General features: G+C 43.1%; 1 protein-coding gene across 5 annotated transcripts in view; it reads left to right on the top strand.

Annotated features, from left to right (window-relative positions):
• ZDHHC8 (zinc finger DHHC-type palmitoyltransferase 8) overlaps positions 1–26,876 on the top strand; it is a 108,167-nt gene that overhangs the window by 25,124 nt on the left and 56,167 nt on the right. The window lies entirely within an intron of this gene.

Below are 26,876 nucleotides of genomic sequence, written 5' to 3'. Positions count from 1 at the left end.
TGGCTTTTTTTCTGTCCTCACAAAGATCTTCCTAAACTTGGCCAAGTTTTTAAATCTCTACCAGAACAGTGGGGTTTGTGTCTGGGGGCTCTTCATGCTTCATGCTCCCAGAGCATGAGGTGCTGCCTCAGAGGAGGAGGCTCTGCACGCTGGAGGAGACGTGGGGCAGGGAGGACGGGGCTCAGCTGGGGCCCTTTGCCCAGGCTTTGGAGCTTGCAACCAGCAGAAGTGAGAGCAGAAACACTTCACGTGTCTTCTCAGTGCTTCTAAGGTGGGAGTCAGGGAACCAGGCAAGGGATGGGGGGAAGGCAGAGAGCCTGGAAGTACTTGGGTGAGCTCTTGTCAGATCAATGCACAGTGACTGCAGTCTTGGTTTTTTTGAAAGAGCAATGTAATCCTGGGACTTCCAGCTCTGACTGCTGCCAACTTCATGTTATGTTTGCATTGCAGCTTTCCCTGACTGCCAAATGCCAGAGTCCCTGAAGAGTCAGGTTCTGGGGGCACACAACATTGTGGGTTCCCATCTGCAAAATCAGCCGAAGATGGAGAGATGGTAACAACTCCTAGGGTGTTCAAATGATAAATGCTGATGTGAGCAGAATCTTCATATGAAGTTAATTCTAACAGAACATCCCAGCAGGAGAACAATTCTCTATTGAGTCCAGAATGTGCAGGACATGCAGCAGATATGGCCTGAGGCCACGTGTGACAGGGTACAGTCACCTGCTCAGTGAGCTTGGGGCAGCAGCCCTTTAGGGAACACAGGCAATAAAGAGATTAAATTTGGCCCTCTTGTTACATGCAAGTGACTTTAAAGATTCATGGACAGTTTTATTCCAGCAGTCCCAGTGTTCTGAGCACTTGCTCTTACGCCAGTGTTGTCACTTTAATACATTTTAAAAATATGATGGTGAATGTGAACTTTCAGTGTCGAGTTGCAAAAACAAGTGCTGGGCTTGGGGCTGTTTTTTCTTTTCCTCAGTCAATTATTAGGCTGAGGAAGGTGAGAAATCCAATATTGTATTTATCAAGTGGAAAACCTTAAAGGTTGTAAGCAATTCGAGTTGCCTTGGATTGATCTGAGTTTTTTCAGTGCATTTTTCCCGTATTGTCAAATCATCACAGCTGATCTTGGAGCAAGTACGAGATGTTACTGCATGCAGAAATACTGGGAAAAATGCTTGCTTCCCCAGGAATTACAGTAAAGTCTATTAATCTTAGCACACAACCTATTTTTACAAATAGAATTATGGGTTTCAGTTTGTTGTGGTCACATTTCTGCAAGACTATCCTGGATAGTTCCATCTCTCACTTCTAAAAAGGGGCTCGTGTGGTGTATTAGGCAGTAAGCAGCATCATAAATTTAAGTCTTATATTTTAAGAACAAAACCTTAGACCTCCTTGCATTCCCCATGATGTTTAATATTTCACAAGTTTGATTCTTTTGCAATCCTTCATGACTTTATAATTGTGGTTTTATGGATTTGAGTTCAAAAACTGATTTTTTTTTTTATAACTTCAAATAGATTGGATGAAAGTAATTATTATTCTTTGAAATAATTACAAGCATAGCAACTATTTGAGACAGAAATAACTGGGATTTCAAATTCTTGCAGGCAAAGCTATTCACCCACCAAATAAATCAGTCCTGATGGAAAGGGGGAGAGGAGTAATCACCGTGGTTTTGTGGCACAATAAAGCAAGGAGGATATTGTGTCCTAAAAGTCCTACTGCACAGATTTAAGATTTCTCCTAGTACTTTTAGCTAAGGATTATGGGGGGGGGAAAAAGAGGTCAAACTCTGTCTCTCAGGCTGTGAGATAAGGATAAATAATTTCTTGTCTCAGTATAATTCCCCCCTTTCTCTAAAAATCTTCACCATGGTTTTTAGAATAAAAAATGTATTGTGTATGAGAAGGCTAAACAGATTAAAACTTTGGTAAACTTTGTTTTCCATGAAATTCCAATTTTTAAAAATGACAAAAAGGTGCTTTCTCCCTACAGGAGTCAAACTGGAGTTGGCAGCAGCAGTGGGAAGGGGGGACAGGAGTAGAATGGGAGGACTTGCTACTGGGAAAGTGGTTACCACTCCAGTCTGGAAGAGTATAATCAAAATTTCTTAATTCCGTTGCAAGGAAGAGCTTGGGCAGAAAAGAAATGCAGTGGGTTTATATTTAGCCTGGTGTATGTGCTGCTGTTTGTTGGTTTGCATTAGGGAGCTGTGGGTTGCTGTGGGTATTGACAACTGTCGCCTCCGTGTCTCCCGGCTGCGTGAGCTCCTCACAGCTCCTGAGCCCCCCAGGGACTGGAGGAAACCTTTGGACCGTTCATTTTGGAAGATAATTATTGCTCTAAGCAACCCCTCAAAGTTGATGCTTAAAATTGACACTATTACACTGATTTGAGCGTAAACATATGAAAAATGTTCTGATATTGAAAAAGAATGTTTAGACTAAGAATGTGTGTTGTGAAACAGTCACAAGTTTTAAATCATTGTTGCTCTTGTAGGAGTCCCGTTTCTGTTCTCTGTAGGAATATGGGTATAGAGGTCACACTTTGATTGTTTGAACTCGAGCTAGAGGAACAGTTCAGGCAAGGATAGTTCTACTGTGGGCCAACACTGAAGGTTTCAAAATTTGCTTTTGTTTTCTTGGGAAGCAATCGTTGAGAATGAAGCACAATATTCTGTAAGATTCCAAACCACCCTTGCAATAGTTGTGGGATTTTTCAATTTGACTCCTGCATGTCTGGAGTTTGGTCTTAATATAAATTTCATATAAACTTTAAACCTGGTTTTGCTTTAGCAAAAAAAGCATAACTAGATTTGGTCAATGTTGAGATGATCTCCAATACCAAAGTAAGCACTGCCTTGACTTCAGGAAGGCTTATAATAGTTCTCATGTTTATTGCTTGCCCTCCTCCCTCTCATGTTATTTATTTGTTGAAATGTAAAAGCCTGGTAAGTGTTGAATCATCTCATCAGATAAAAGCTATTCTGACCTCTTTTGACAGGGGAAGAGGAGGAAAGGGGGAAGAAAAAAATCTGCATATTCTGCACTTAGGAAAGGATTCTCTGAGAAACTCTGTACATTCTCAAACAAATGCAACCATGCAGATGGATCCTCCTGTCAGAGTCCTTGTCCTTCCCTGTTGGTTCTGTGTGTGCAGGGCTGTTTTAAAGTTCAGCTCTGCTGGACCCTCCCTGCCCCCAGTTATGCTTTTCTTCATTAAGTCATAATTCACAACAGGATGCGAGGATGTTGTCCAGTCTGGCCACACCTAATCTGTGCTGGGACACACTGACTTCATTCACTGGGAGGTGTGGTGATTATTAGACAGTTTGTCACCGCACCCTGGAGTGTTTTATTGCAATCATAAAGTGCTTCAGCTGAAGGAAACCTCGCTCTTTCTAGCGGAAAAACCGGGAACTTTCTGCTTCTAAAAGAACTCGTTCCAGGAATGTGTAGTGTAAAAATTTCACAGCCTGGAATAATCATTGAGCTTGTACCAAATATATAAAGAATTACATGGCTTTTTCCATTGAGTAACAGCATACCTCAATATTTTAAAATAATTATCTTGGTTTGTATGGTTCAGAATTTTCATCAAATCTTGTGTGGAGTGGCTGAAGGGGAGGGCTCACATTTCCCTCCCTCCTCTGGCACACAGAAAGGCTCATTTTATTGTGTGAACCTCTTTGTGGGCAATCCAGAAGGGAAACTGCCAAGCCTTGGAAGTGGAAATACTTTCCTTTTTGGCTGGTAAGTTGTTCATGACAGAGTAACATTGGAGGGCAAGAATAAATAGAGTTATGTGTATTTCTGGTGCATATTGATGTTAATTGGGTTTTGAACACCAGTTCAGTTTACAAAACTTTTTTGCCTGCTGTTAAAAGAGGCCTCTAACTTAATCAGAAATGATAAAAAGAAGATGCTGTCCCTTGCAGAGCACCAGAAATGCAGGTGATGAATGACCAGACTGAGGTATTTTTAAATTCTGGCTTGCTGGAGGGAACTGAACTTCGAGTCACTTCCAAGTAATTAAATCAGGAGGAACAGCCTTTTTAGAATAGTGCAAGGGATGATCCATATTAAGACGTGCTGGTTTCTTGGTGTGAAGGCAGCTACACTGCTGAAATGATTTCCTGTGGTTCTAACTAGGGAAATTGGGTAAAAATAAGCAGCTGGAGGTGTGATTGCCTGTGTAAGTAGGAAAGGACATAAAATTCAGTCCAAAGCTGATTTGTGAACTTGAGGAAAACAAGATGAGACAAATGATAGAATTTCAGGAAGTGAAGAGATTCTCATGCCAACCACGTGGCCACCCACAAAGGATGTTTTCCTGTGTCTTTTACTCCCTGGACTTCATCCCATATTGTTGTAAGTCAGTGCTGAGATTCCAGGAGAGTGCAGGGAGCTGGACACCAAGAGGCTCAGTCTCCCTGAAGGACACTTACTGGATCTCTACCTGCCTGAGTTTAAGGCATGATAGTCAGCTAGTTGGGGATAGAGGCACATCTAATAAAATTAAACCAACCTGATAGTCCCGTGTTTGTAGAAGAGGAATGAGAAGGGAATAGTTCTGTGACACAGAGCTGAGCTGTGATGCTGGTCTTCCTGTGAAATTTTCTGTCTTTTGTAACAATTTTCAGAAGCTGCTGACAGCTTCAAAGGTGGGAAAATCCTTCATTTCACATATTGCTGTTGTCAAAAATCTGCTTCTGTTGATGCTATGCTGAATATCCTTTCCTGAGTCCTTACGTCTCCTTTCCCAAAAAAGTTTACACCAGAGGGAGAACAGGTTAACATGGACTGTCTTGCTGTTTGTCGCAGATCGGTCCCATTTCCTCATTTTTTGCTCATAAAATGAAATGTAGAAGCCAGATATGTTTGCCATGCACATTTGGCATGGTTAAAAGGCTGCTTTTGTTCCGAGTGGAGGAGCATTAAGAAATCGTGGTGGAAAACATGGAGAGGCAGCACCACTGGAGCTGCTTTGAGGCCAAGGAGTAGCATTTATGTGCTGTTGATTCCTCTGCATTTATACATTGTCATTGAGGGAGTGGTCTCAGTTATTTATCTCCATTTATACATTCTAATTCAGGGAGTGGTCTCAGTTATTTATCTCCATTTATACATTGTCATTCAGGGAGTGGTCTCAGTTATTGATCACCACCACTGCAAAGTCTCCTCTTCCTTGCAGTTAGTTTTTTCCAGTTGCCAAGCTGTTTCATGTGTCCCTATCCACGGGAAATCCCTTTTCCTAGGAAGGGAATGTATAAGCAGCCAAGATCTCCTCCCCTTTCTTCCAGTCTGAGAGGGTGTCCAGCTCCTCTGCTGCACTTCTTCCATCAGGAGAGGGCAGTTCCTTTCTCCCTGTGAGTGTGCCAGGCAGAGTCTGTGCAGGAGCACAGTGCAGGACCCCAGGCAGCCTTTCCCTGGCCACTTTTGTTTTCAGGAATCTTGAGAGGCTAGAGGAATTAAGCAAAAGATGCTTGCATACCTCTGGAAGATAAGATCTGCTGGGTGCTGTGTAGTATTTTGGATGACTGCCACTCTCTTAATGCTGGAGGTCCTGTAGTGCCTGAGCTTCAGGCAGTTTGATTATAAAATTGACTCTTGGCTCTCTCCACATCAAGTGTTTGGGCTGCCTAACTGTAAATAATAGACATTTCCTGAGCTACTAGCATTTAGGGTAATTCATAACTGTCACTTATTTTATTTTATTTTATATTTTTAATCACTTTGTACATCTGATTTCTCCATCAGTGTAAAAATACTGTCTGGAGAGCAATAAAAAAATTAGGAGCCTCACTGTGCTTGTATACAGCAAGGCAGGAAATGGACCTCCTAAAAGTGTGTGCAGGTGTGGCCATAAAAATGCTAGAGTGCTGTTGTTCATTGGAAAGGAGTTGTTCTGGTGAAAACCTTGGAGTGCTGAAATGTTCTGGAACCAAGAAAAAGAGAAACTGGGCAGGGTTGTGCTTTCCAGATCCCACAGCCCACACCCCATCCCTTCTGGAGCTGTTTGTGCTCAGGGGTTGACTGAGGCAGCTTTTTCCCCCTGAGTTACTGAAAGTGTTGTGGACCAAAGAGAGCTTGTCTTACCTTGCCACTTGTGAATTTGCCTTATTAGGAGGCATTGTTCAGGTAAGGAACTCTCCCTCTTTTTGAGGCTAAGACTGAATATTTTGTCCAAGGGAACAACAGCTTTATAGCAAGAGCAGTTTCTCTGGCAGAGCTGTAGAAATAAGGCAGCTTAACAACAGTTTTTTAGAAAGTATACTTTCTAAAATGATTTCTGGAGGGAAACTTCACATCAACAGTTATTTATCTTCTTCTAGGGGAAGGAATAGAGGCAGTGCAACGCTTTGCTGTTTGATATCCAGTGGCAGAAATGGTTTGACTTTCATACTGATGATGTTGTGTTGGTATCACTGAGGGCACACACCTCTGTGCCAGCCAGTCCACTGGGCTAAGTTCACTGTGGGTTCTTATGGAAGCTAAACAGTGTTTTCTTTTTTTGGAGAATATTTTTGTCTGGTCTTTGACACTTCCCTTTGTGTTGGAAACATAACAGTTCCTTCCTAGGGCATGCATAATTTACAGTAATACCCTATTATTTAGGCATGGAGCACAAGGAATGTGTTTGCAGGAAAAGACCCTGCTTTTTAGTAGGACTGTAAATGAAGTGAAAAAGTGCATTATGGGGAGGCTGTTTTTTCAAGATTTCCGACAGACCATAGTTGTAAAGCTTTCTAAACAAATAAAAAGAAAACCACTATATGTAAGTGGAGCCTTTTGTCCAAGTTACAGCTTGGAGAAATGTTTCATTGGGATACTAATTTTAAAGGATTTTTACAATTTTAGGTTTTCAGAAATTTTATTTGTATTAATAACTTCCTAATTATTGCTTCAATTTGATGGCAGTGGTACAGTAAATACTCTTAAATAACAGATACACAAAGATTTTTTTTGTGTGTTGTCAGGCTATAGTTAGAGCACCAGTGAATCAGCCAACAATTGCTTTGGTTGTTGCTTTCACAGTAAGAACTTTGAGATTTAAAAATTGTCTGCCCTTACCAAGAAAATGACGTACTTTGAAAGCTCTTGTTGAGCTTTGGTTTTGATCAGCAAATGGTGAGTTTGCTTTTGGCCCAGCTGAAGATCTGATCCAAAGCCTGTTGAATCTCACTGGAGTGATGCCAGTTGTTCTAAAGAAGTGCTGGATCTGGCCCATATTTTGAGCAAAGAGATGATGAAGGGCAGTAGTTAAACATCTGTCAGTTCTTTCCAGCAAGGCCACATCTGGTTTCTTTTGTAGCTTGCTTCTCCTTTATCTTAGAGTTCAGTCCCACTCCTGTGGGCCAGGAGCCCAAACTTGTATTGTTTTTCATACTCCCATCCTCCCCTTGAACACCCATGGTGAAGCAAGCAGGACAAAGTACCGGTGTATAAAACATAAGATCTTCCAGACTGTGCATGGTTTGGGTTTCTTTGTGTGTTTTCCCAAGTTTGTTTTTGAGAACATCTGCCTCCCGTGTCTCTCACATATTTGCTATTTTTCTGAGATACTGGAGGAGAGTTTGTAACAAAGAACACCATGGATATAGCTACAAAACTGGCAATTTATTTCCTTACTGGAAAAAAGCTCTGAAACAGTCTGCCCAGTTAGGATGTTAAGGGAATGATTTATCCTTTTCCTTCATACCAGGTTGTTTTGAAAGTGTAGTGTAAGTGGGAGTGTGTGTTTACAACCCAGGTTTTAGGAAAACATTTTCTTGTCTGTGTGGGCCTGACTGACCAGGCCAGTTTGACACTCCTGAGAGTTTCTTTGCAGTCAGGTAGGTTTGGGTCTGAATTAGTTCATGTCTTCAGTGTACATCTGAAAATGACCATTTCATAAGGTTTGAGTTGTCTCAGAGGCGATGCTGGAATCCTGGTGTGTATTGTCACACGTGTCATGACTCTTTATTTAAGCAGTCTTGGGTGTAAAATTAGCTTAGAGATGTGTTGGACTGGGGAGTCGAGAGCCTCTGATGCCTCACTCTGCTGGCAGGCCTTGTACCACTGTGCTTGTGCAGTGCTCTGGAGGGGACACTGCTGCTGAACACCTCTGTGTCACCTGGCTGAAGGCTTCTGCTTCTGTCCTGAGTAACCTGCCTGAGGCTCTGTTAAGTAGAGTGGAAATGTGGCTTTGGGATACACTTGTTCAGGTTCTGGGATGTTCAGAGCACTCAGGGGAAGGAATGCAGAAAAGATCAGAAAATACTGCAGGGAAAAATTGCTGCAAAATTCCTAACTGTCAAAAACTGCCAGAAACTGTCAAAACCTTTAAATAGCTTGCTGGGCCAATAAAACATCAGTAGAAATACGTTGCTGGAGAGCTCAGTTCCAGGCAGCCTCAGTGTTACTAAGAAATGAGGAGTTATCCTGTCTCCCATTTTGTCACTGGTACCTTAAAAAAGATTACTGGATCCATTGATTGAGGTTTAAATGGGCTATAAATAGGGCCCACTTCCTTGTGTTAATGTTTCTGCAATTAGAACACTTAAGAAACTGTCATTTGGGGTGCCTTCCAGTTTCCTGGGACTGGGAAGGTGCTTCAGTAAGGGTTTAAGGTGACTGGGTAGGGAAGCAGGAAAATCAGCTACTCCAGGATTTTGTTTGGTTTGGAAAAGGTAACTGTGGGGTTTTTTTCTCTTAGCAATAAACTCTCCAAGGTGAATTGGAATGGCTGAGATCTGTTTCTTCTGAATTTAAGCATCCAGCATGTGTACCTGACATATGCCAAGGCAACTGGAACTGCTGTGATTGATCCCATGGAAAATGGAAACCCCTTCTTTATAGGAGTGAGGCCATGCCAGAGTGTTCCAGGTATCCTCAGGGGCTCATGCTTTGTACTGTACCCTTTGACTCTGGTCCAAAGGACTACAAGAAGATGTGGATGTCTGAACAATATACTGGATAGGACACTTGTCTAAGAAAGCTCCAGCAGCATCATGATGTTACTGGACATGGCCAGTGATTGTTTTTGGTTTGGGTCATGCTACAAATGACTCGTTCTTTTTTGAGCTGAGCTAATTGGATCACAGAATGAGAAGGATATAGGGAGAAAGGAGAAATAACTAAAAATACTCAAAATGGCACGTGCTGTGAACTTGCTGTGTGGTTGAGGAAAGGCTCAAGGGCTGGCGGGGAGCTGGGTAACTGCTCACCCAGGAGCTGCTGGCTCGGGGGCTGCAGCCTTCACTTGGCAACTGGATTCTGGACAAGAATGGGACTCGAGCCTTCTTGTGTCCTTGAGGAGTGACACATGCTGTTTATCATGGCTATGCTGTACAAACACTGAGAAATCAATTCTGAAGGAGGAGAAAGAAATTTTAGCAGTCATGAACACATAGTGGAAGTGTAGGAACTCCATCCAATGTAAAAGAAAAACTAGAGGAAAGTGTGCACCTGGAACACTGTTAGTGCTGGTCTTGGTCAGGTAACTGTGCACTCTGATCTCTCAGCAAGTGCCATGGCCTTGTGTTTTCCCTGTGCTGTACTTGGTGAAAAGGCAGCACTTTGGCCAGACACTGAGCAGGAGCACAGTGAGACAGAGGGGTCTGGGCTGTGCTGCTGGGAGGAATCTTCTCCTGCTGCAGGGAAGAGTTTGCTCAGCTCTGCCCTGAAATGGGCTGCCTGTAGGTGTGGAAGGAATAATTCATAGTGAGAGGGGGTCTGGGAACAAGACAGTTTAAACTCCTAAGCTATTCCTGTCCTATCCATGAGAAAGTGATATCCAAGCTTCTGCAAGAATTGAAATTACCTATAAATAATGGGATAGGGTGGCTTAAATCAGAACATGTATTTCTGTGCTGGCAATACACGGCATCTGCTTCTGCTTTAAGCAAGGACTGAAGAGACTTGGCAGAAACAGCCTTTGGCATCACATGCACAGGGAGCTAATAAAAGTCTATAAATCGAGCAAATATATGGGCCTCTTCACACTGACAGTTCCCTTTGAGAAAGTAATTAGGGATGGGGATGAAATCTTAAAGAAAACACATGCACTGGGAGACTCTGAGTGGATCTCAAAGAACAGAAGAGCAAAGAATGTATCAGTACTTTCTTGTGGAGTATAAAATAACTAGTCTTCAGAGACTGAGCTGGAAGTCAGAAGTTGTGCCCCAGACTCTGCTGCCTTCTTGACAAATGGCTTAGCCTATGGTGTGTCTTCCATTTCTGATGGACCTTTGAAGTGAACTGTGTTGCTGGATAGAACACATGGCATTTATGTTTTGACAGCAAAACAGATACCATGTATTCATATGCTTGGACACTAATCTTTTGAAGAGAAAAACAAACCCCAAACTCAACCATGATAAAATCTTGGCAGCAGAGTAGACCCAGATGAACTGCATTTTGTATGCAGTACAAAACAGCTCCAGTTTCTTCTTCCCCTTCCCTGGCTGAGGAGCCTGAACGCTTTCCAGTGGATTGTTTGCAGTCTCTTCCAGGTCCTTTTGCCAGCTGTAGTTAGCTTTGTGCTTATATTCCATATTCTATCTGTGAGAAAATTCCCCTGATGATTGTAAGGAGAGTCCATGCATGTGAGAAGCTACAGGACAACTAAGCAATGGAATTTTTAAAAGAATCACTCTTGGCTACGATTCAAACTGTTTGAAGTGTGTCCTAAAGCATGAACACTGTTCATGCTTCTTCAGTGCCTTTCTCAAAAGGATATTGCTTCCTGAGTAGTAATTTTAGGTGGAACTGCAGGGGAAGTGGTTATACTACACAAAGTTGTAGTTAGAGAAAAATGTGCAAGATTGACTTTTCTGCTCTGGCAAGAGTGTTTTTATTCAATAAGTATCTGAAATAGTATTGAGCAAATTTGAAATACTCAAGGTCTATGGGGAGAAAAGGCAGACAGTGGGAAATGGCTCAAAACCACCACGTGTTCTTTCCTGTATATCCCTGATACAGTCAAGGCTTTGAGCTGAAGTCTTGATTTCTAGAGGTGGGAGTTGTTCTAGAGGTCTTGTTCTATAGTGAGCTTTTTAGATTGCCATGGAAAGCTGATGACATCCTCAGAAAAAAACCCTGCATTAAAGGAAGGCATCAGCAGTACTCGTGCTGCTTTTAAAATCTGGGTTCAGTTTGCTTAACTCTTGGCCGTGCTTTAGAACCATTAATTTCCGTGGGATTTAAGTAGCTCTTCAGTGTGACACAGGGCAGGCTCGCTGGCCTTTGGTGAGCAAAGCAGCAGTTGAATGAATCCCTTTTCTGGCAGTGTGCAAAGTACCCAGAGAGTTTGTACAGACATAACAGTAAATGACTGGTAATTACTCTGCCTTCCTAACCCAGCAGAGACCTCCATGCTGCATTAATCCCTGCCTGAGGAGTGACACAGAAAGGTGGCAGGCTGTGAAGGCTGCCATGTGCAAAGCTGGAAGCAAATCTCAGTCAGGAGATGATCATAACCAGCTGCTGCCTTTTGATCCAAGGAAACATAGGATTGATTGACTCAATAGCAGGAAATAGATGCTCTCATTAGGTACCAAGTACCAAGTAATGTTGTTTCTTCAGTGGATTTCTGTAGAAGTTTGCAGTTTACACTGCCCAGTACTGAAGGACTGGCTCAGGGGAGAGACAGGACTCCTGTATTTTTAGACAGCACTAGTCTGGGCTGCCACTCCATAGAGATCTTTAAAAAGGTGCTGTTTGGAAAGGGTGTCTTCTGGTGACAAAGTTCTGCAGAAGAGCACAGGAAGGTGTATTATGTATTTGGTTTAGGACTGCTGACCAGCTTTCCAATGTTTCAGGCTTCAGTGTTCAAGAAATCAAATGTCTGCTTTATGATTTAGCACAATAGAAGTTGTATATAATTTTAGAATACGCTATGTAGTAGAGGAACAGAAGGTTTTACCTACAGGGAGTGCTATACTTAAAATAAGGGCTTTTAGTGAAATGTAGTACTTTGAAACATATCTGTGGATACTTTTTATACCATGCAGTTGTGCTGGGCAGGTCCCTTGCTGGCCGGGGTGTTCCAGCTGACACGTTCAGGATGGTTGGCAGTGCTCAGTGAGAACTGCCTGGATGCTGCAGGGCTGTGCTTTATTGCCCAGCTCTCACTGCTCAGTGTGAACTGCTGCATGGCTGTGGGGCTGTGCTTTATTGCACACCCCTCCCTGGGGCTGCTCTCCCTGCTACCAGGGGCGTGGCACTGGTTCTGTTGTTAAAGTTGCTAGTAAAAGTCCTGGAACGTGTTTTGGCCCGCTAGAAAGTATTTGACAATCTCATCCAAGAAACAGAATAGTGCAATCTGTTATTTTTGTGGGATGGTGGGTGGATTTACAATGTGGTTGAACAAAATAAGATCATACATAGGCTTCTGAGGCTCTGTAGTGATTCTGCTTCTTTGAGAGCTCAGCTTTTATTTTGTCTTTTTGTAAACCATCTCAAACAGTACAGATTTAAATCTGTTTCTGGAATTGAAATGATCAATTTAGATCTGGGAAAAGCTGATCAGACAGTAAATTGCTGTCAGCCACAGCTGATGTGTTCAGACCAAAGGCTCTGACTTCTTGTTTGCCTGCAGAGACCTAGAGCACAGGGTAATCCCCAGTGCTGCAGAGCTGAATCAGTGATACATGGAAGTCATAACTCCCAAATGGCTGCTTATTTAGCTAGTTGTACTTATAAATAAAGAGATTGACCCTTTGAAAGCAGATTAGAGTGCATTTTTAGACCATTTTTCAGTGCTATTTACCAGGATGGCTGGGCAAGATTCTATGGAATGTTGTACGTGCATTTGGGTGAAGATGACAAATAAAAATCTTGTGTTTTCATACTTCCTTCCCTCTCTCCCTACTCACTGGACTTGAAACATGGAAAAGGGCTAAATAAATCCTCTTTAACATCTCAAATGCTCTGAAACAGTCTCAAATTCTGTGCTTCAGTCTTGTGGAATACCCACAGCATGCATCAGCTTCCCCAGAGAGGATCTGGATCTCTGTACTTCGTTCCTAAAAGGCTGTAAATCTGTTACTAAACCCCACAAAATCCCCAATGGGCTTTCTTAGACACTAAATATCGATCACACACGTAATCGAATATTCTATTTTCGGAGTTCATACCTGAACCAGTGTAGAACAGGCAGCCTTAACTTAGCATTCAAGTATTGAAAACCTGGCCTACATTTTGAAACTGCAGGCCTTACTTCCCTAGTATTTCCCAGAAAAGAATGCAATAATTTGGAGTTTTAAAGCCCGTGTGATATAAGGTGGGATCAGAATCAGTCTGCCCAGCTCCTGCTTCCTGAGCCCAGCCCTTTCCTTTCAGGGACAGCGTGGGGAGGATACTGGTGGACCTGATTTCTCCTTCCCAAGAAGTGTGCCTGCAAAGTACAAGACTTTCCACGTTAGGTGAGCTGTACCTTGCTGATCTCTTGCCAGCAATGTCTAAATGTAAAGTCAGAAATGGGGAATTTAGTGAGTCTTACTGGCTGAAAGCTGAAGTTTGGTTTTCTGTTAACAAAGTGGGCTATGCTCAACAGAAAATTAGCTGTGATATCACCACGTGTGATACTTTGGAAGGAAATGCTTCTGGTAATTGATGTTGATGTTCTGCAATATTGTTCTGCTTTTATCCCTCTGAAAGTACAGGAGTGAAAGGTGTGGAAAGGGAAGCAGTGTTTAATGAGGGGGACAGAATTCACAGGATAGATACTGTAAATGGAAGGAAACATGAGAGGCAAACACCTGAAAGCTCTTCAGGTGATTTACATGGGTCCAGTAGGTGCTAGCAAAGTGTTGTTCTGAGCACAGATGAGTAGTAAAAACAGTTCCTACTACTTGTCACCTTTTTGGGGGGGGGGTTTCCTTCCTTCCTCCTTCCACTGCAGAAAAAACCCCAATCCCTTATTGATGAAAGTATAGGAAATAGGAAGCTTTATTACCCCAGTTTTCCAGGGGGTGATTTGCTAATGAGCAAAAAACCCCCAAGCTGTCTGGATTGCAGATTTACCCAGATCCCAGGCTGCAGTTCAGTCCTCATTTTGATCTGCAAAGAAAAGCAGTCTCTTGTGGAGTGGTTTGGGAGACATCCTGCCTTGCATGGTCTTTCATAAGAATTGGGATGCATTTGAAATACAAAACAGATGCATTTGAAATACAAAACATTCTCTCTTCAAAGTATCTTTTCAGCTATGGATAAAAGTCAGACCTGCTGGGGTGGATTAGCTTTATCTGGGGTGAGATTCACTCTTCAGCTTAAATGCTAGAGTTGTTCTGCTCTGGATTTCTGGGCTTGCAGCTGAACTCAGGAGGATTTTGTAGAGGTGGCTAGTGATTTATTTCACCTCTTCTTTGGAACCAAGTGTCACCCTGCACACTGAAGTGGATGAAGTGCCTGGTGAATTGATTGTAATGGGATGTTTTTCTGCTCTCTAGTCTTTCCTCTGTGCCTGTGCAAGGCAACCAGGCATGCAAGTGTTCAGAACATGTAACTCCTAAATTCCATGGGGCATGGGGCAGCCAAGGAAATAGTTCCTAAACCTACCCCGTGATTTGTGTCCCTGCTTAAACTGAAATCTCGGTGTTAAGCCTTTTAGCTGGAGGGTGACCAGAAACCCCTTTGTTTCCCTGTCAGGTTACAGTTTCAGTCTCACAGAACTACACATTTTCACCCTTAAACTGCAGGTGCTGTTCATATTGACTTATATTTGAATTAATTACTTCCATTTGTCATATATTGTCTATATAAGTCAACCAAAAAAAAAGCTAAAAGGACCTGTCCAAAATCTTTAGGGAGGTCATTTAATGTCTCACATAAATATTGACTTACAGAAAGGCTTGTCTTTTACGTTAAAGAATGAATATAAAATAACCAATAAACCATTTTCTGGATTTGTGATTCAGTGGCCATTTAAAAGAGCATAAGATTTTCGTAGAGCTTGACCTGCTACCTCACAGGAGCTGAGGATCCCAGGGGTTGGGTTACATGTTGTCTCTGCTTGGATAGTGAGAGGGTAAAACAGAGAAACAGTGTGAAAGAAATACCAGTAGCTCATGAAAATTTAGAAATGGGCTAAACTTTTGAGGGCCTGAATTTGACATTGTTGATATAATATGTACAATAGGTGGGATTTGAAGATGTACAAAGCACTGCAGATACAATGAAAAGTCCATCTGCATAAGAAGCAACGTGATGAAAGCAATTTGCACCAGCAGATCCCAATGGTCAGAACCTGCCCCTCACTAAAATGCTGGTCTGGAGGCTCCAGAGCAGTGCCACTGACCTGAGGATGCTGAGATTTCAAGGTTCAGGGTACAAGAGGAATGGAGGAAAGAAACCCCTTCTTTATAGGAGGAGTGAAAGTAGCTTAATAAGCAAAGCAGCTGCCAAAACAAGATCCATGATCGCCTCCTGCACGCTTGACTGCAGGTAAAAGGCAGCTCGGAGAGGGTTTCAGAGAACAGCAAGATCTTTGGATATTTTTAGTTGTCATAAATGGTCTTCAAGTGTGGTAGAACTGAGGGGGGAGGAGCCGAAATGAAGGGATGTTCCAGACAATTTTGAGCAATGTGTAGATGGTTAAGGCTGTGGGACAGACACTGAGAGGCTGAGAACAAAGACTTGGTGGTGGCTTGAGTGCTTGAAAACCTGGGGGGGAAGCAGCTGTGTGTATGTGTTGGAATTGTTTATTAAGTAGAAACTGGCTGTTTGCAGTTAATAGTACCTCTCAACTGAACTCTGCTGCCCAAAGACCTAAAGGCCATTGGAGCTTGGAGCATATGTCATTCTGGGAGTTGGGAGCATTAGAGAGCAGTTGGAAGAGAGTTCTGTCTGGGAGCCTGGGCAGAAGGAGGTCAGACTTGTGTTAGTCCCTCTCAGCGTGATCCAGCTGCAATTGCTGTCTCTTTTCCAATGGATCCCATCCCTGGGCTGGGTGGCCCAGGGCTGTGCACACGGTGCTTCTCTGTTTGTGATTCCAGGAACAGCACTCTTTTTAAAGCTGAAGGCAGAGAAGAGTGAATCCTGCTCCAGATGGGAACTGACAAGTTTGAAAACATGTCAGCATGTGTGTATTTTTAATTTCAAAGGCGTCACGCTAGCGTTAGAGAGTTGCTTTAGTTCTAGAAGCAGCTTTGTGGAACTAAACAATTCCTAAACATCTCTACCATAGCACAGGCATGTTGGCACAACCACTAGCCTCTGTTGGCCGCTTAATCTGTAATCAAGGGAAAATATTCTTATTCTGGTCTTTTGGACTGATCCACCACTTAATGAGGATGTTGTTCTTTGGATTAATCCTGACATTACACCAGCTGCACAAAACTAGGGAGGAAAAATCTGTAATGGATAGCTGTGTAATCCTGAGTCTTGGAGTTCAGTCCGTGGAGTTTGGTAAGGTTGTAACTGAAGATTAATCTAAACAGATTCTATTAATAGTGATGCTGCTAGGAGACTGAGCCTGAATTCTCGCTGCAACAGCTGATGTGTGCTCTGAAACGTGTTTGGTGTTGGTGCTTGAGATGTAGATTTGGAGGTGGGAAAGATTCTTAATGCAAAGTTTCATCACATGGGGATTATTTTATTTCCTGGCTGATGACAAAATGACATTGGCCTCCAAGGCCATTGTTTGGCAGCAGGGGTGCTCAAAGGGGATGGAGGGTGTGCCTCCACTTCTGATCATGGGAGTCAAAACAGGGGACTATTTACAAGTGCTTCCCACTTCCACTGCAGCACTGACAGGACAAACAGCAGCTCTGCAGGTCACGTCTGTGCCTGGGCTGTTGGCAGGAAGGCAGTGAAAGGCAGGATTGAGTGCTCAGTGTCTGTGGGTATTTGAGACCTTTAGGAATCCCAAAGTGGAGGTTACAGTGAGGTACCAAACAGACCCGTGGGTTCAAACTTCCCTTCACGTCTACACCTGACTTGCTGAGTTGTGAGCTAAAGTGGAGTCTGAGTGCCTGATGCATTCCTTCACAACTTCTCTCCTGAGTATGCATCTTCATGAAATAAAAAACTGGAAATATTTGGTATTGTTCAACAGTATCCTAATTCATGGCAGAAAACGAGATTTATTTTTTTTTTACTTTGCATTCATAGAGAAGCGACTTGTGTTGCTTCATCATGGGCTAAGAATGATTTTTGTTTCTTTGCTGTAGTTTGTCAGTGTATCTGTATCATTATATTTTTTCACATGCTATATCAATAAGCTTAGATTTTTCTCTTTATATATGAGCTATATAAATGTATACTTATAAAATAGTGTGTGGAAAGAGTAAGAAATACCTGAGAATATCAAATGGGACTAAATGACAGAGAGAGGAGACTACCTCGAACCTGAAACAAATTTCCTCTGAAATATAGCTGTGATCCTCAGGTTGTTTTTCTTTGGGGCTCATCTCACTGCTTGAAGTCAAAGAAAATGAAGTGCTTGTGTGCTTTGATATTATTGCAGGGAGGAACTTCATGGATCATCAGATTCATCCTATGAAAAAAATGCATTCAACCAAAAGCACAGTTGATAGATGTACCTGCCCTTCATCCTGTGTCTTGAACCGCTTCAAATTTCTGATAGCTCAGATGTCTTGCTTTGAATGGGAATGGAGGATTTTACTGTTGGTGCTAAATTATGAGCTTGCCAGCTCTGTCTGCCCTGAGCTTTCCCATCAGTGGTGCAAGAATGCTGGAATAGATAAGATGTGAAGAACGAGTAGTTCTTGGGGTTTTTTTCCTAAGCTGTTGGCCATTGTCAGAGACGGGAGGCTGAGCCCGCTGGGCGTGTGCTCTGCTATCATACAAATGTTATTTACTGCAGAATTCTGAAAATCCTCTGTCCCTTTGAAGCAGAGGAGAGGAAGGAGCGGGGTCCTGCATGACTGGGCTGCTGTAATGTGTCCTGTGTGGGCTGCAGTTTCTAAACAAAGCATTCGTGTGGCCTCCCTTCCCCAAAGGACTGATGGTTGCACATTGTTCTTGTCTCCCTCCCACCACTGTCCCCTGCACTTACTCAGGCAAACAGCTTTGGCACATGTTTGCTTCCTCCATGGGGCTCATGTATCAGAGAATACCTGTGGAAATGAGAGGCTGTTGGAACTGGAAACTGTTCATAACACACCACCTTTGAAACAAAATGTTTATTCTTGTCTTTAACTTTTCAGAACTAGCTGCATCTTAGCCAGACTGTGGTTTTTACTTAAGAGGCATGATGGATGTGAGAAAGACTGAATTGGGACTTATGTATACAAAGTTTAAGACTGTAAATTATTAAATCTACCATTTATCCAATATCTGAGTTTCTCAGGGGATCTCTAGATTTCACGTGCACAAATGTGACCATTTTGAATATCTGAAATTGCAAATAAACAAGTGAAGCTTGGTGCTGTGAATAACAATGTTTTCACCATAAATAGTTTCTGAGTTTGCCAGTTCATTGTTTCACTGCCCTTCCTCCCTCCTGGATTAATGTGAATTTCTGAAATGTCCTGCCTTTAACATGTATGAATTTAAAAAGCTTGATCTTACAAACACATACACACATACAGGGTCACTTTATCTTTTCACAGTAAAGCTTTGTGAGCAGTAAAAAAGTTGACATAATCTTAGTGCATTTGTTTCTAACTGGCTGATGAGTTCACTTCTGATTTAATAAGGCAATAGAGGAAAGCAGTGTTTTGCATCTGAATATCCACATGATAGATACGAGTGCAATAATCTCTCAGTTAAACTTTTAATTGTTTTTTTTCCTTTGTAAATGTTCCAATTTAGTAGGCTTGAGTCTTGAACTCTTCCATTGCTCCTTGGGGGATCGTGTTGGATGAGCCTTGCACAAGGAACATGTGATGATCTCTAATATTGACAGGTCTTAAAAGCTCCTGAATAGAATAAATGTCTTTTACCTTCTTAGAAATGGCCTTTTTGCCCATTTTAGAGTTTGCATCTAATCCAGGAAAAGGCTAGAAATTACCTCAGCCACAAACAAAACCTGCCTGCTTGCTCCTGAATCATGAATTGAAACCTCACATAATGGCAATTTGAGGCCCAGTAGTCTAAACAGAAAAGTGGCCTTGCTGTGTTTTTTTTGCATGAGTGCAGGTAGTTTTGCTGGTTTTTTTCTGGGTGGCTTTTGCCTCCCTTCCTGTTTCATTCTTACTTGTTTTAATACCTGATTGTAGGCATACAATGGATAGAGCAAAAACATAATTGAGAGGCTGTGGTACAGGAAGCTTTCCAACTGCTGTAAAATTTGGAAAACATAACTATTTAACTTCATGTTTAAAGGTACAGTGGGATAAGGGTTAAGGGAATGACTGCAAGATTATTTAAATGTGTATATAATACCAAACTAGCTTTTATACCATTTTTTCCCTATAATGTTCATGGGAGATTGTAATATTGATTTAGTATTCCCAAGAGCTAATTTTGGCTAGAAAATGTCAATATTAATTTAGTTACTTAATGTTTCAGTCCATCTCATCATCATAGCCTCAGTCCTTTCTTTTTTCTCCAGTCTCAGATTTAATATTGAAGTAACTCAATTTTACCCCATCTCCAACCCTTAGAATGATAGGGTCCTGCATGCCCACAGGTGTCCCTGAAGGGACTTGTAGGATGTGACACATGTAAGAAAGGTACAGCAAGAAGGAATAAGCAATCATCTTGTTCCACCAGCTGTAACCCATGGGCATTACCATTATCCTTGTTGATTAAAGGACATTTTTCTGAAAAACTGATAGTTTGGGTCTAACGACACCACGTAAAGGATCTGCTGAATCACTTCTTCAGTTTTGTTCAGTAACTAGTTGGCCTCACCCATTAATTACTATCATATGTCTAATTTATCTTGCCTGAACTGTGCAGCAGCTTCTGGGACTGAACCCCACTGTGCCTACTAGTAAAGAAGTAGGTCCTCCACAGGATTACTTTTTGGTGTTTGTCTCTTCCCAGCAGATAGAGTGTTTAAGATCTCTTACAGAAACCTTTTATTCGAACCCTCAGATTTTTTTTCATGGTGGCTTCTTTTCTGCCACCTTCAATTTTCCGATGCAAATGTAAACATTTGGATGCCCAGATTTGACTGTAATACCTGAGTGGTGCCACGGAATCGTGGCCTGACTTTCTGTTTGAGCTTGCTGAAGGCTGGGTTAGTCCTTTACCCACCGTGCTGCAGCAGTGACACAGCAAACTGCCCCTGCATCACCTGCCAGGATGCTGACGTTCCAGACTCTTCCTCTCTCCTGTCAGTTGTCTGTAGTGACAGAGCAAAATGCCCTGAAGTCACCTGCAGGATGCTGAAGTTCCATTCTCCTGTCAGTTGCCTGTGTTACCAGAGGTGTAGCTCTGTCTCTGGCTTTCCCTGGTTTAGCTGATGTCACCTGACTGTGTGCACACTTCTGCTCTTCTTTGTATTTTGGTTTTTTATATCACTCTGCCAGTCTGTGTGTTAGCAGAATATTTCCTCCAAGGAATTCGTTATATCTGGATTTCAGCAGTTTTCTGTATCTGGATGAGCATCTGTGTAGCTCTGATTAATGCAAAACCAAACCGAAGCAATTTCATTCCCCAGTGACTTTAGACTGTCAGCTACTTTGAGATCTGTCAGTTGGCCAACTCTTACTCCATTTAATATGTCCTTTATTGACACATGAGCCAAATTTGTAGTCAGAATATCGTATGGTGTAAGTCACGTTCCTTGAAAATCTTAACTACTCAACCAACTGTACCAGCCAAGCAAGTGATTTCAAATTCTGAAATCAGGTTTGTTTGAATACCAGTCTCATAAACCCCTTGAAATTGTCATTGGTTGCACTCCTGTCTTTGATAGAAACCTATTTGAATTTTTCACTTTCGGGCCAGTCTTGGTCTTGGAGAAACAAGGCTGCAGTGGCCAAGGCATGAAGTTAGCAGTCATTTCTCCTGGGAACCATGGAGAATTGCATCCAGGGAGATTTACATTTAAAAATGAACTAATTACAGGCTGAGTGTCTCTTAATGCTGTTAAATACTGCAAACAGACTGGAAAATATGGAGCTGATACAACAAGTGTTGGGTGAGGAGTGTTTCAGATGGATCACAGGCTTTTGGCTTCCCTCAAGACATCGGTGACTCTTGTAATTGTGTTTCTGTGTTCCAAGTCCCAGTCAGGGGTCAGCAGCTCTGGGAAAGCCTGTTTGTACTTGATGTCATTGTTTATACTTTGATTCACAACTCTGGCTGCTTCTTGTGTTTTCTTCAGTGGAAAGAGATGTTAGTAAATGTTTCCAGATAGGAATGCTCATCCACAGCTTAGCTAAACTTAACATACATTTGTTAAATCTTTGAACTCTGTGACAAGTGAAGAAACTGGCCTGGCCTTGCCTTGTAGCCAGAAGTTAAAGTGGGGGTACTGCAGGTTTCTGCTTGATCTCTTGCTTTAGATCCTGGGTTTAGTGGCTGTTGCAGGCAGCAGCTTCCCAGGACCCAGAATCCTGGGAAGGGGACCTCACTGTTCACATCACACACCTTGAGGGTTGAGGAGCAGAAGCACAATTGATTTGATGAGATGGCTTTTACTGCTTGGAAGGTAATATTGAAGAGACTCCAGAATATTCAAGGGTTTGCCTCTTTGCAAATTTATATCATCATTTATATATATATCATCATTTATATATAATTCCAAAATAATCTCTTACACTGAGGGAAGAGCATCACGGAGTTTAAAATCAAGTCTATTTTAGTTTTGCATAAATCCATCCTTACTAATCTTAATCTGCCTTTACTAATCTTGCTGGCCTTCTGCAGAATTGGAAAAGGCTGGTCTGAAATCAAAATAGTGCCAACTCATGTCAGAAACCGCCTCCTGAAGCCAGCTGGTCTGCAGGCAACACCCTTTACCTGCTTCTGATGGAACTTCTGATAGCTGGAGTTATCCATGGCTGATGTCTTTATCCCAGTGGTCATGGTGTAAGGTAGGGAGAGCCATCTGCTCCCAGCAGGATTAATCCAGCTGCTGGCCCCTGAGCGTGCTGCTGCTCCATGATCTGCCTCTGTGAGCCATGGGAGAGGCTGTGGCTGTCACAGCACTGCAGAGACACTCACGGGGCCCACTGCTCTTGAAAGAATTCCCCCAGGATGCCCAATCGTTTGTTTTCTACACCAACAGCAAAAGAAACACTTGTTCTGGGTGTTTTCATCTACTGGTTGTACTGCCAGAAAACAAGAATGGAACTAAAATGCACAGTAGGCTCAGTATTACTTTAAAACTGAACCATGGATTAAATCTTATTTTGCTTAAGGAGTGCAATAAATATTTATTTTGGGGAAATGGGAATGTCAGCAGAAGACATAAATACAAAAAATAGTTTGAGATTTCTTTTTCTTCCTTTTAGTTCCTTTGAGTTTTTCCTTTAGGGTTTCATAATTAACAATGAAATAACAAACCTGCTCAAGGGCAGAATGTGCTCTGAGAATCATAAGTGTGGTTATAAAAACAATTTTTTCTCTCCATAGTATACCAGATAGCTTAAATTTTAACCCTGTAAAGCAGGATCCTTGACTTGGGCCATGTGAATTTTTGCTGATAAGGTTTTGAATTAATCTCATTTGTACAGACCTGTGCTTGCAGAAGCTTAAGGAAATTCATCACAGTTGCAGATTGTTTTCCAAGTAATATCCTCATGGACTACGAAGCCCATCATTTTATGGTAAATGTATAAAGATTTTGCTTAACTTCATTTTTGAGGCACTGCCTCTGTAATCTCTGTTGCTCGGTTTTCCAGCAGGCTTTGGCAGCCTGGCTGGAATTGCACAGGATCACAGGGGGGAGGGATGGTAGGGGAGGTTCACTGCAGACACAGCTTGGATTTTGCCTCATCTTTGATACAGCTGAAACTCTTCCTTCCTGCACAGACAGGCAGTCAGTGTGATTTTTGAATATTTGGGTAGAGGATGATGTACAGCAAAGTAATTCAACTGTAATCCTAAGGGGGGATAACAAATAACATCCCTGCTCTACAGGCAGCTGCAATGATTCAGGAGGTGTAAAGGGGCTTTAATGTTGTGAGGAGCTGCCTCTCTAGGGCTCCTTTGAGCAGGCACATCTGTAGCTCTGCAGATGGAGTCCCTGGCAGGCCCAGGCATGGCTGGGGTGGGTTTGCTCTGGGGAGGGGGTGGCTGAGCATCTGCACCCCCGAGGTGTGCTCAGAGCTGCAGGGGGGGCTGCCCAGGCCACTCTGGGAAACGGGCATTCACTTGCAGTCCTCAGGGCATTGATATTACTGCTCATTCCAGAACAGTTATTGTTGATAGGATTACAGCATTAAGGTAATATTTTTATATCAGTGTGATTATTTGTTAATCTGACTAGGTAAGGGGGGAACAACAGTACCTCAAGGAGGAGCTTCAGTGGAGAACTGTCTCCGGAGTGTTTGGCACAGCCATTCAGGTGGGTGTTACCAGGGTGAAACACTTGGGCCAGCATTTCTACTGCCAAAATCTGGGCCAAAGCATGAATGGCTTTGCAAATCAACATTTCCCTTTCAGATGCAGTTCCGTCTTACTTAATAGCAGCAGACACTAAAGTTTGAATTTCTCCTGACTGAACAACTGTCTGGAGATAACTGAGAAGGGGTTATGTGAGGAGATACCAATACACTGTCCTTGTCTGTGAGTACCCCTGAACAGAGAACCATCCAAACATTTTTTGTGTCACTTACCTGTCTCTGAGGCTGGCATATGCTGATGAAAGGCTTTCACTAAAAAAGACCAAGCCCAAAACTTAAAACTCACCCTCTGTAGCTCCATCCAAGGTAGTGTTTGTTAAAATGACTCTTAGTTGTAAAGAAGTGTGATGGCCTGTTCCTTGTTTGGTAGTTTGACTTTTACAGCCTGTGGTGTGGTGTTAAGCCATGGCAGAAGGGGGGCTGTGGGAGTGTGGGAATCCTGTGCACAGGCACAGTGTTGGCACAGAGATGAGCTCCATTTCCAATCCATTCACAATCAGATGGCCCAAACTCACCCCATTCATATTTCTACAGGTTTCCATTTAATTCCTTACTTCCTGCTGCCATCTAAGTTATTGTGATCACAGAATGGAGGCTGATATGACAAATGGCTATGAAATGAAGTCATGTGCAAGTGGGTGCTGATAATTTCAGTTGTAGTCATTGAAAGGCTTTGAAGAAATTCAAAGGTTTGGTGTTGGTTGGTTTGTTTGTTGGGGTTTTTTTCCTGAGAAGATATAAATGAAAAGTGCACCTCTTAAACAGATGGATGTGTGAATGATGAGGAGGTAATCTGATCCATAAATATAAATGGAGTTTTGTCTACTTCTGGCTTCAAGCCAAAAAGCATTAGGTTAAAAATAATTTTAAATTAAACCCTCCTGCTGTAACTTGAAAATAGTTTTCCCTCTGAATGGAATATTTCATAGTGAATGACCAGAGAGGCTCTTGATGAGAATTGCTTTTCAACTGAGCATCTCTGTCAGGCAGATCTGAAAGTCACAGCATGCTCAGCCTCTACCCTCATTGCCAAAGTTCTGCAGGCCAAATTGTTCCCAGTGTGACACCTAAAAACAACTCATCTGTGTTGATGTGTGTGTCCTCTCACAGTGCTGTTCTTGCAGCTCTGGCTTCAGCTGGACTGGGTGCACGGAGCCCTCGATCCTTGTCTTTGGCTGTAGCCAGTGGCAGTTGCCTGAAGAGGGGCACTGGAACAAGCCAGATGAGATGCTTGGCCAAAATATTCTCCCTGATTCCTACAGCTGCAGTCCAGAGTGCTCTTAAATCAGCAGTGGTGTCTTTGCACAGTGTCAAGCAGGGATGGTGGAACATGTTGCAGGGAGTGCCCCAGCGGGAAGGCTCGTGCCAGGGCCGGGTCTGCCAGCACTGGGCTGCTCCTGGAGCCAGGAGGGCCAGCCCCGGGTGTCTCCATGGAGAAGGGCTAGTCCTGGGAGGGACAGTCTGCTCAGGTGAGCCTGTGGCTCCTCAGCATCACAGTCCCACACCACAGCCACTCAGAGCAGGCCTGGGAAGAGGATTTGCTTTTCTGAGCTCAAGCAGTAATATGTTTTGGGCATAACTGAAGAATAATGGACTCTTAATCTAAATAACTTATTTAACCTTATTACAAAAATTAACTCCACCTTCTGTAGCCAAAAAACTATTCAGCTAAACTGGAGGGTTGAAATATGCAGAGGAGAAACCTCCTCCAGAAAGCAAAGGGGCAGCAGATGTTATTAGGGTGTGTTTTGCTAACACAGGAGTGCTGATCCCCACTCTCCATTACATATTTAAGCTGTTGCTTTTCTTCCTGAGGAGGGTGTGGGGGTCATATGAACTGTGCTTCCTGCTGACAGCCCCACTGTTGAAAACTTAAGAGAGCTTTTCAATTTGCCAGACTTGTGGTGAAAGCCTCTGATCTGCACTAAACAATCGGGCCTCAGTTCCCGCCCGTCGCGGAGGCAGAGCCTGGTAACGTGTGGGCAGCTCCAGCTGCCTCTGAGGAGGTTTTGTTCAGTGTGGGCCTCTGCTCAGCCCGTCGGGCCCTTGTGTTTTGCAAAATGTTAAGTGTTCAACTTTGCTCCAGTGCATTATCTGACAGATCTGCTATTGTTTGGCCCTTTTCTGAAGAGCACTTTGTGTGTGGTGGCAGGAACGGGGGCCAAGCTGTATCTGCAGCGCATGCAAAGGTGCTCTGGGCTTGAGCTGGTGCCACCCAACCTGGGGTGGTGGAGCCCTGCTTGAGTCAGGGGTGCTTTGGACTTGTTCTTCTTGGCCTAAACTTGTGAATGAAAGCATAAAGTACCGTGGCTTTGTTCAACGGGGACAAGCAGTGATAGGTCCATAACGCTGCTGTTCCTGGAGCTGTCAGATGGAAGGGAGCTTATATGATAACCCATAATGCTTTGTCTTCTGTGAGAGATGGAGAGATAGCTGTGCCTGAGCATCTCATTTCCAATGGAGAGGGGTGGAGGAAAGTGAAGCAATCCCCATTGAGGCTCCGATGCAGTCTGGCCAAGCTGCAGAGCTGTCATCAAAAGCAGGAAGCAGCTGGATGGGCACAGCTGCAGGAGGTGCTGCAGCTTCCCTGGGAAAGCTTCCCAGGCCAGTGCTGCAAACAGCACATCAGCACAGTGCTGCTGCTCTCCAGGGGCTCTGCCTGGTGCCACTGGGTGCAGAGGCTGCACAGCCCATGGTGCTCAGGGAGGTGCCTTTTCAGGAGGAACCTGCCTGCTGTTCCTTCCAGCTCCCAGTGGTGTAACTTGCCTGTTTTCCAGGATCTGCTCACTGCAGGAGAAGAAAAATGTGTCAAAAACTTATCAGTGTTTCTAAGTCTTGCCTCTCTGAAGGATGCTGTGCACCCTGTCCTGGGGAGCTTACCCTTCCAGGAGCACCTCACTGCTCTGTCTCCCTGCTGAACTCTCCACTTCGGAGTGGCCAGTTGAATGATGAAGGGGTCTTGTAGCTTGGTAGGCTCTCAGAGGCAACCAGAGAAACCTCTGGGATTCCCTGGGGTGATGTTTCTTATGTTCTTGAGACAGAAAAGGAAAGAGGGTCCATTGGCCAAGCTGCATCCTCGGTCTCTGCCCAGCCACTCCCACAGAGCCATCGTTGCTCCAGTGAGAAATGAGTCAGTGCACGTTGTTTGTCTGGCACCTACAGTCCTTGACTCCTCATATTTACTTGAAAGGTGCAAATATTTAGATCTGTTCCAGAACAAATCTGTGTTATTGTTATTTAGGAGGTTTCTTTTCTAAAACAGCTCAGTAATTTTTCTTCTTTTGTGTAGGCTTTGCCAAAATTAAAGACTTTTCCAAGGAAGGAGCCCATGTAAGCACAACTGTGTAGTGGGGGGAACATTTCTCAGCTTGCTTTCCCTTTTCTAAAGACAAAA

Source organism: Manacus candei, unplaced genomic scaffold (genome assembly GCF_025592945.1).
Source record: "Manacus candei isolate 608988 ecotype Guabito, Panama unplaced genomic scaffold, ASM2559294v1 h1tg000103l, whole genome shotgun sequence".
Lineage (NCBI taxonomy): Eukaryota > Metazoa > Chordata > Aves > Passeriformes > Pipridae > Manacus > Manacus candei.
Note: the sequence above shows the minus strand (reverse complement) of the source record. Positions and strands in the feature narration are given on the sequence as shown.